Source organism: Macrobrachium nipponense, chromosome 26, assembly GCF_015104395.2.
Source record: "Macrobrachium nipponense isolate FS-2020 chromosome 26, ASM1510439v2, whole genome shotgun sequence".
Classification (NCBI taxonomy): domain Eukaryota; kingdom Metazoa; phylum Arthropoda; class Malacostraca; order Decapoda; family Palaemonidae; genus Macrobrachium; species Macrobrachium nipponense.
The window spans coordinates 65,374,879-65,385,593 of NC_087215.1; the positions used below are offsets into that span (position 1 = coordinate 65,374,879).

Genomic DNA, 10,715 nt, shown 5'->3' on the forward strand with positions numbered 1-10,715 from the left:
TTTTAGATGAATCAGACTGGTTGTTCGTCCATACCCTGGAATATGCCTCCCTGGTCCGTAAGTAGCGAGGGAAGGGAGGGATCCAAATCCTCTGTCCTAGTTGATCGGGGTTGTGCACCGCAGGATCAATAGGTCAGACCTCTGGGTAAGCCATTACTAAGAAGAGGAAGGCAAGCGTATCTCTTCGTCACCAGGGCAAGCAAGAACTTGGTTTTCCTGTTTGGCAAAGAGGCAACATAAAGTATTGGGTTTCGTCTCAAGCTGGCATCCACTTCCTCCCCCCTTGTTGGAGGAAGTGGTGGATAATAATGCTCCTATCCTCCCTAGTGGAAAGGGTATAGGATTGGGCTATGGGGCGTCTGTTTGATATAGCTTTCACCTGCATCTTGTCCTTATCCCTGCAGGGTGAACGACCGTGTCCCCCTCTAACCACAGGTATGGAGGGGAAGAAAAACGATGGGAAAAGATATCCAGGTCACAACTCTGCATTCGCCAATCCATTCTTACGGTCAAACCACCAGGACTCGATGCTGTTCATCCTGGCCGAGGTGTCCTGGGTTGTTCGCTACACAAACCTATCGTGTTGGAGCAGCCCACCAACGGGTCCCTCAAGGAAAAGCTCCAATACCTGTGGGTAAATAATCCCGAAGGTTAGAACGGAAGGCCGATGCTGGTTCCTGGTTGGAGAGCCAACCCTGTCCTTCAGTAACCTGCGGACCAAGGAGAAAGTTCTTGTGGACAATGCAAGCAATCTCCTTTGCATCGAAGGCGGTGAAGTCCATTAGGGAGGGGATTTGTGAACGACTCGCAACCAATCGTCGTGGGACCGGAAGGGTTCTGGGAGTCTTTCGCCTAACGAAAGTTCGGTACGAATCGAGCGGTCACGGACCCCATCCCCATCCCCTGGGTGCCTGACTTCGCAGGAGAAGTCCATGCAGTTTCCTCAGAGGCAAAAGCCAAGGCTAAATAGTCGCATGACCTATCCCTCTTCTCTAACTTTCGGTGTGATGTCCAGTACCCCATTACTGGTTCTTTGTCCGTTAGCAACGAAGTCTCCTCAGCCACTCCCCTCCTATCCCCATGCAGCGAAGTTCTCTGGTAGTGGATATGGACACCGACACTCCATGGTGGGTGTCAATGGTATGGGTGTACTGTGACAATCTTATTAAAACGAAGTAATTGGTTGCCTGTGTAACAACCCCCCCCGAACTAAGTCAAAAGATCGTAATTCGTAACTGACTAGGGCGGGCCTCTGACATCTTGCCGACTGACTGCGTTCGGGTTAGGAGGCAAGTTGTCAAAGCATCCGAAGTAAGTCACGTGACCTTCGCCTTTTAAAGGGTTCTGCCGAGAGACCAAACAAAGGAATGGATGTATTTGTTGTTTGCACCAACTGCCCGGACGAGGCGAGGTGATGATTCTCTTAAGGCATGTACCCAACACAGGGCGAAAGGTCAAATTGGCCTTCTAGAGGGACCGAGGGTCCCATCGAAGGTCCAAACCTCTCATGTTTGTTTGAATCTCAGTTTAAGGGAAAGAAACAACACTTATGTACCGTTGACGACGAAGGTTAGATATTGAAATGCAAACCTACGTCTTCACATATGGAATCGTGAGAAGGATCTCAAGATTTCATAACCTGTGCTTACAAATGACTTGGAAAACTCTAAACCGCTATTTGATTGCTGTCCTGGGTGAGAAGTTGCGTTAGGTTGTCAACTGGAAAGCAAGGGGCGGGGGGTCTTCGGTAAATTGAAAACACAGGTTGTAAAGCCGCCTGAAGAACTGCCTTCTCATGGGGCTGAACATTTGGAGGTAGAGCTTGTCATGGTTCGGATGAGTAGGCGATGTCTTCTGACACATCCTCGTTAATTAATTCGGGTTTGAACCAATGAACCAATTGTACACCTACGAATACAGAGATATTTTGAAAGACAAAACTCAGATGTCTGCAAAATCATTTTTCGCAGTTATTCGCAGATGCGATGCAGCTGGGAGGACTTGTACATGACTTTCTTTGCTTACCGTGCTGGTAAAGACAGGTAAAGATGAAAAGAGTCCTAAGCAGATATCTCTGTTTGAAAATTTCTACGCAATGTCTGAAGGCCGATGGAATCTAGGCGTCCACCAACCGGCAGGTAGATTGGTCCTTCATTAGTTGGCGAGAATCCCCAGTTAATCATAGACCTAAGTCCATGATTGTTATGGCCAGAGATACGGTTTTCGGTAGTCAATTCAAGCAGGGGGATAAGAGAGACATACATGGACCGTGAATCCTCGTGAGGCCCTAGCTGATACTGAGGCCACTGCTTCTTAAGGCAGTTCAAATATGCAGTGGTTGAGGCCTGCTGACCTCGTCATACCTGAGTTGCCAGGTTAAAACCCTATTATTCCACGAAGGAATGCGTTCGGCTATAACTTACCGGAGCATAAAAAGATATGCTCGGGCCAATTTATTATTAAAGTTTTTTTTAGGCCCCCCCCCCCCCCCCCCCCGAAACGAATTTCGGTTAAATATAAAAGTTGAAATGGGTGTTGTTCGTGTCCAAAACCGATAAGTGAATCATAAAATTGAAAGCTGAAAACTTCCTGGGTTAGGTTGTCAGGCAACCCCGAGAGTTGCAGTTCAATTAGGAATACATTCTCGTCTAAGTCGCAATCCGTTAGAATAAACTAGGATATGCGCCTACCCCGCTCGGACAATTTCAACTGCTTAGGCAAGAAATCATGTCGCGAGGTTGTTAATTAACGTAGTATATTTGTAGGAATTTTCTGAACAACCAGATCTCCATCCTAAAGATTCTTTCCTTCAAGAAAACAAAAAATAAGGGACTTGGAGATCGGACCACCTTCGTTCTCTACTGAGCAAAGTAGAGTGGAAGGAGAAGTCCTTACCTCGAAGGCGAAAGCTTCAATTGGTGAAAACAGAATACTAATATACGATAGTTCAAGACCAAACTGGATATTTGCCCGTCCGATCTACCCTCTATTATTCCAGGTTTGGTCGCCCCTACTGTGATATAGTTTTTGCTTTGCTTTTTTTTCAGACAGGCAGTCTTTCTTTAACCAAATATGCCTGGTAAATGCCAGGAAATTCGGAGCATAGGCCGGGGAGGTTCCCTGATTATCGCTTGTAAACGTTATCGGGGAGTTCCTCGTTCTCGCTCACTTTTTTGGACCGTGGTCTCTCGGTAAGTGTTTGAAGATCGTAAAAAACTACTCAAACACGTCTGAATGACGCTATAAATTCCGTTAAGAATTCTAAATCAGGTCTGCGAAATCCCCCTCACCGAATTTCGTCAAAGACGATATCGGCTTGGTGGTCCTCATCGATTCCCGTAGAAATCGAGAACTGGATCAGGATTCCCTCATCATACGACCGGGGCTTACGGATCAGGTAGGGACCCCGAATGGTCCCTTCCGGTAGCCGCCAGGTCCCGAAACGTGGGATTCCTACCAAAGAAAATCTCTGTAGGATCCTTAGTCCTCTTTCCCCGCCTCGGATGCCGTAAGGAGGAGGGAATGGGTGGGGCAAAGGAATTGGGATACTCGCTCGCCGTTCCCTTCACAGTGGGAAACTAGGCAGTTGGAGAGAGAGTAGGGAGCTCCATCGCCTTGGCGGCGATGGCCTCTCCATAGTCTGGGAAAACGTATCGTCAGGGAAAACGGTTTTCCCCTCCGCGGAGGGTTTACGAACCTCTCACTGTAGGTTAAAGGGTTTCTAACCGCCACTGTGAACGATTCGCTCTGGGTGTGGGGTCCTGATCGAACCACCTTGACCGGGAGGAAGAGCCAAAAATACCAGATTACCCTGTCCTCCTACCTCATTCCCAGTCCTTCGCCGTACGGAGGTCGAAATCCTCAGGCGGAACCGGAAAGGAAGTATTTAAATGACGGTTTGGTCCGAAGGGACACGTATGAAAACGCCCCCTCGCTTGGTCGCAGTGAGAGGAGGTGGAAGTTAGCTTAATCGGACCGGCCAGAACTGAGTAGGAGTCCTTCTTGTGCCTGGAGACGAGAGAACACTGGTTCGAGGACAGAATCGGCAAGCTCCGATCGCGGCAGAAGACCCCCGTCGGTTTGGGTTCCGCCTCGGGGGTCCTGGGCCCCCCCAAACGACCTCGAGCAGGAGACGTGGGCTTTGCTGGTGGGAGGCGGCAATTCCTTCCGCAGGGGTCATTATGCTGACGAATTCAGCTTAATGACTTTCTGCAAATTCCTCTGTATTACTACGGGGTGAGTAACCGCGCTGATCTTGCGGAGTAGGACCGTCCAGTCCCTCCAACAATAAACAGATCCCACCTAGATACTCCATCCTTCAGAACAGGAGGAAGAGGCGGCAGAGGACCCCCTGACCGGTCTGCCTCCGAGCTAATTGCCGTCGTATGTCCCTGGTCGGTCATAGTAAGCCGTGGCCTGGTCCATACGGGCGTCAATAGCGGGGGTTCGCTAGCGGCGCACCACTCTCGCGATCAACGTCATAGGTACCTTGGCTCCTCCCACGGCGGATAGCCCGATGGAGGTTGAAGGTACAGGGAGGAGGCAGACCTGACGCTCCCCCCCTATCCTCGCTGGCCAGGTACCCGGCGCGTGCTTGGAGGGCTTGCTTGCTGATCCCGTCAACCCGCGGTGGCGATCGCAGACAGGACATGCCTATGCCCTTGTCCGCTCCGACCTGGGGCGAATTGGGCCTCGGCTGAGAACGTTCGGAAGACCGATCTCTAGCGTCAGGCGAGCTGCCAGCTGGTCACCGCCTCCGCCCGGTCCCATCGGGCCACCACGGTAAGGTCAGGCCATCCCGGCCCCTGCCGGCGGACCGGGTGGGGACCTGTCTAGGCTCTGTATCGCGTGCGAGACCCGGCCGTCCAGCGTCCTCTCCCGGGTCGCGTCGGAGTCGCTGGGTGGTACCAGCCCGTGGCTGGTACCGGCGGGCCGCGGGGGACTTTCCTTCCTCGCCTCAACCCGCGTGGCTGATCACGCGACCGTTTTCACGTTAGCCCAGAGCAGGCCAGTTGTTGATTCGCGCTGCGAAGAGCGATCCACATGGCCTGGTCGAGAGTCGTGTTGCAACGGGACTCTCGCCAGTCTTTCTGCTTGCCTCCCGCCACGGCTGTCTTGACGGCGATCGAGCTCGGGCGTCAAAAACTTTGGCTGGGACCGGTTCTTCTTGGAAAGAGCCGTTCCAGCGTCGGTGCTTGTTCTCGCGAACGAAAGAAGCGGCCGAGACGGAACCTGGTTTAGCGGGTCAGGACCCTCTAGCACCAGGTGAGGGACGCACCAAGGCCTCGAATAGGCGGGTGGGGCCCTCTTGGTCCCCGTCGACTTCTTCTTTGCAGAAGAAGCGACGGGGACCCCAGTTCCCGAAGGAACAACGGAGGACCAGCAGAATAGCAGAAGAGCTCCCCAACTCGACCCTGGAGCGAGCCGGGGCCCTTAGAAGATCCCACGAAGGAGTCTTCTTAGGGGGGTGGGGAAGGAGGCAACCTTCTTCATTCTTCGGCTTGTTTGGGCCTTAGAAGTGGAAAGGGGAACGTGGAGGCCCAGGCCATCGGGACGACGAAGAACGTACGACTAAGGACGAACGATCGGGACACCTTCTTGTTCCTCTTTCCTCTTCTTCTTCGCCAGGCTACCGCTAGGACCAGACGGTCAAGGTCTTCATCCAGGAGGGAGTCCGGGGCCCAGTTTTGACCGACGCAACAGGCCCACGAACTGCACCGTGTCCCGGTAAAGACCTGAAGGCCTGTGGTACAGCATGCACAAACAGCTGGAACAACAGGAAACAGGTCCAGGAACAGCAGGAACATCTGAAAGTGAATGAGCAGCAGGCACCTGATCTGAAAGGGAAATGAGCGGCTGGGCGACAGACAACAGGTACGGCGGACACGGCAGGTACCACAGGAGAGACAGGCAGGCGTCCTGTCGGCAGCTACCGTCATCCTCGGCACTGGCGGCAGGTCCAGGGGGTACTCTTTGGGCAGCGGCAGTCCGGGGTCGGCAATACAAGAACCCAGGTGGCGGTGGCACCGTCCTGATTGGCACGGCAGGAATTGGTTCTGGATTGCAGCCGTGGTGTTACCGACATGACATGTGGTGTGTACACCAGGTGCGGTGACCTCTCCTATGCTGGTGTCGAGATTGTGGTTGTTGTAGTGGTTACCGTATCATGAGTGACCACTGCCGGACCCCGCCAACCGCTGAATCAACCCCTGCAGTCCCAGCGACTCCCCCACTTGTCCCAGGTCGTCCTGGCTGATGGCAAACCTGCGGAAGCAACAGTCGGGTTAGTTAGAGGGGCTTCCTCGGCCTGGGGGGAGAGAACCCACCCAGAGCGGACGGAAAGACCCCGAGTACAACTGGACGTCCGTTACCAAAGGAGTCACTGGACTTTCCGACGACTTCTTGTGTCCTCGTTACAGCACCCACTGCGCCTCTGACGAATGCATACACGTTACAACAGGGCTCGTTGCGGGAGCCACTCTCGCCCCCGACAACGAGTAGAAACCTCGTGAGGATCTACATCTATCCAAGGTCGTCTCCCACGGATGTAGCACCTGCGGTAACATAGATAGATTAGTAAGAGGGGTTCCCTCACGCACGGGGGAAGACATGCCCCACCCCGAACGCAAGGAAGACCCCAAATACAAATACAATGAAGAAGCTGAGCGGGGGGTAGGAAGGAAGAACGAAGAATCGGCTACCAAGGGAGTCGCGGGAGAGCTTTCCGACGACTTCCTGGCAGACCTTCGCTTCCCCCACCCCCGCACAGCAGTGAAAAGTAATATGAAAATGAAACAGAATACTGCCCTTGCGATTCACTTCATAGAACTTGGAGAAAAGATCAATTCCCGGGTAAGAACGGAAACTTGATCCAATAATATGATGCTATCATAAAATATATATGAAAATGAAACAGAATACTGCACTTGCGATTTCATTTCACATAAAAAATCGTAAGGATCAATTCCCGGGTAAGAACGAAAATTGATCCAGATTAAATTCATGCAATCAATAAAAGAAAATGAAAGAATATTGCAATTGCGAATCCACTTTCATTGCATTCTATTATACAAAATTAAAGTTCGTGCCGAGCGCAATCACACTCTCGGTAACGAACGCACAGGCAAAATAATGAAAAAAGTACTTACTTACATTTTTCAATTACACCCTTTCGCCCAAATACATGACTCGGCGCGAGCGCGCCCGCCCTCGGCACCGAGACATAATTCAAGGGTTCATAATTAAGTAATGAAAATGAAAACAGTGTACTTACAGTTTCATTTTCAAGTCAAACAAACCATTAGTAGAAAACACAATATAAACAAAGCATACGACGATGAAGCGGGCAGAGAGCGATGACGAACACGTCCTTCACACCCGCGGCCGAAAGCAAAGTGATTTGTTTTACCTCCCAGTGACGCGATCGGACAGCAGTTAACATACCGTTCTCCCCTTGTTCGAAGCTTACGACCGTTCCAGCTGCCGCTAGCTACTTCCTTATTGTTAAAGGACCGATGGTTTGTATTACGTATCGGAACAAATAACTACCAGTGACGTATTTTCAAAATGGCTGCGGTGAGAAATCTCTCCCTATGCAGAACCTGGCAAAACGCAGAAAAAAAACCGCATAACATTGTCCTGCAATCGAGATTGTTATATTCCCATCAGAAGTTACATTCCCCTTACATTGATTCCACAAAAATAATTAACATTTTGGGAAGTTTTCGCCCGTTTTCTCTCATTTTCGCCTTGGTTTCGCCCGGTTTCTCATTTCCGTACTACCCCTATCCAGCTGCCGCTAGTAGTAGTACCTTCCTATTGTAAAAGGACCGAAGGTTTGTATGCCGTGTCGGAACAAACAAATTCAGTGAAAAGCTCAAATTTTTTTCACTTAAAAGTTTAAGCTCAAAATAAAATCTAATAATCACTGATGTATTGTGCAGTGCAGAAACTTATTGAAGCAGCATTTAAATTTTAGCTAGCTAAAATCTTGCAGTACTGTACATTACTTTTCAACAATTCATTACAGGCACTGGACATTTTGCAACACAAATATCCTAATAAAAGGGACTACAGTGCAACCAGATTTATATCTCTTTCAAATAAACCTAATTAATTAATTCACTTTTGTGGGTCCTCAGCAGATTTCCAAGGCTCACTGCCCTCAGAGTAAAAAAATTAAGGTATTTCTACAGAAGCAATCCACGGTGGCCTAGACTATGGCAATCGACGTTTTCCTGTTACTTTACTTGCTGTACAAGATTTGAAAGTAATATTTATTCGGACGACTGTAACTAAGTAGTAACTTACCTTTGAAGACTACATGACAGTCAACGAATTGACGTACAGGTCCAAAAGTATTCCAGTAGAACGAAAAAAATATTTCCTTCAACTCTTGTAAAGCAAGTAAAATAACAAAGGAAAACGTCAATTGCCATAGTCTAGGTTACCGTGGAATAGTTCTATAGATCGATCGATCTACCAAGTAATCGGTTCGGGCACAGAAATGTAAACATAACTGCCATGTTTGAACTCCTCAACCACCACGGAGCCATATGTTCACTAAGGGGAAGATGGCGCACTCGCGGGGGTGGGGGGTGAGAAGGAAGGTACGATTGCCTAAGTGACTAGTAGCACCCCACGGAATAGTAATATAGGTTTTAACGTAACTTTCGGCAAAAATCTAACACTCACCTTTTCGGCAAAAATCAAACACTCACCTTTCTATAAAATAATAATTAAGAATAATTTTTGAACCTTACCTTAAAGGGGTAGAGGGTAGAAAGCAGCAGCTGCTTTATGAAGGCATGGAGTCGGGTCTTGGGGTCTTGAAAATGTAACTTGAAATACGCGACAGCCAAGTACCCGACGAAGTTGTACATACGCCGCCAGTATCTCGGAGTCGACTCCCGGAGTTCCCTCCACCTCCTCTCTATTGTATTAGTATGGGCACCGGTTACTGAGTCCACAATGTTGATCGAGTGGTTGACTGTCAAATGGACGTACCCTTCGTCTCCCAGGCAGTCATAAGCCCTCCAACAGTCTGAAATAATAGTGGTCCCCGGGACAATGTATACTTTGATAACTGCAAGCAGAGTCCCACTAGTCCTATCGGGAACAGGAACAACGAAGAACTCTTGGGTCTGCCTACAGATACCACCGAACGCCCACTGTCCTTCGATGACGCGACCTGCGTTGTATTTCCGCCTTCCGAATTTCGCCTCATCGATTTCAACAGTTGTACCGGGCCCACCAATTTGTTTCTTCTGTTGGATGCACCAATTAACTATGACCTGAAATAAAAAGTAGTGTTAGGGAAGGAAATTAAGCAGGGATAATTACATAATAATACAAGAACGGTTGGTATATGAGAGAGAGAGAGAGAGAGAGAGAGAGAGAAGAGAGAGAGAGAGAGAGAAACATACATACTTCCCGGGAGAAGCTGGCCCAATCATTAATGGTTGTGTCCGACAGTCCAAGTTCTGTTCTCGCAACCTTGTAAGAAAAAAATCACTCGCATACAGGTATGCAAAGAACGGAACGGTCTCGACATCAAGATGGGACCCAGAAAACCAAGTGCCATTAAATGATGAGAAGAAGTACGAACAACGCTTCTTCGCCTTCTGACTGTAAGGCCTATAAGACTGGTCACACCTAAGAGAAAATGTGGAAAGAAAAATACCAATTAAAAACCTCAAAACATGAAAATATGGAGTAGGCCATAAATGGTATAGATGAAATCTAATATTTACACTAATCTAGGGGTGAAACATATTACGGTTACACGTAGAAACCAACAAACATGATGTAAGGAATTTACCTGAAGCTCTTCCTCTGCAAATCTAAACGGCACTCGTTCCCACAATGGGGGCAAAAGACCTGCTTTCTCAGGAGGGCGTGGTCCTGACATAACTTGATGAGCCGGTCATAATTGCCTGAGTAATAGGCAGAGAATTCTTTGTAACTTAAGTTACAATTGTTACATGCAGCTGGCAGAGTCTCCCTACTGATGGGCTCGGACGAGCGCGAATTTGATGCACTAGATGCAGCCATGACGACAGTTTCAACAATGATGTCGCTGTACGACGGTTAGGAGGTGAAAGCAGGCCGGACCGTAGAAAACAGGGTAGGAGAGATGGGGTGAGGTAGTATAAATGCTTTGATGCTATTGGTTGAGGGGGTGTGGGGCTGAGGTAAACGAACAAGTAGTTAACAAAATAAGATTGGCAGTGATAAGGGTAATAAAACAAAAATGGTTGGTTAAGGAGTTAATGGTAATGTGCAATGGGTTCGAAATCTGAATAAATACAAATACATATATACAATGGGCCTAGAGAACGGTGGGATTTAAGTTGTGAATTGTAAATGTGTAATAGGTCCCAAATATGAATTAATAAATACATAAATACAAAATTAAAGATAGATTAACATATAATCAAACTAATTTAATTTAACCTGGGACTGTTTGCCGGACAGCTCACCAACAATAACCCTAACCAAGGGCTTCACCACCCCGCACCCCCCCTTGAAGAACTAACCTAACCTAACCAACATAACCCATACCAACCTAACCTAGCAGGGCATGTTGCATGACCGGGGGGGGGGGGTGGGTGAAGACCGCACCCCCCCTTGAAGAACTAACCTAACCTAGTAGGGCATATAACCTAACTTAGTAGGGTATGCAACCTAACCTAGTAGGCATGTTGCCTGACCGA

At 48.8% G+C, this 10,715-nt stretch overlaps 1 long non-coding RNA gene across 2 annotated transcripts in view; it reads right to left on the reverse strand.

The window, feature by feature from the left end:
• The window catches only part of LOC135200353 (uncharacterized), a 34,262-nt gene extending 23,794 nt beyond the window's left edge, over nucleotides 1-10,468 (reverse strand). For both annotated transcript variants that reach the window (XR_010311268.1, XR_010311267.1), the window contains exons 1-2: nucleotides 9,430-10,468; nucleotides 8,763-9,293 (exon numbers count right to left, since the gene is read on the reverse strand). This is a non-coding gene — a long non-coding RNA (uncharacterized LOC135200353). The remainder of the gene's footprint in view (nucleotides 1-8,762; nucleotides 9,294-9,429) is intronic.
• Nucleotides 10,469-10,715: the final 247 nt, after the last annotated feature.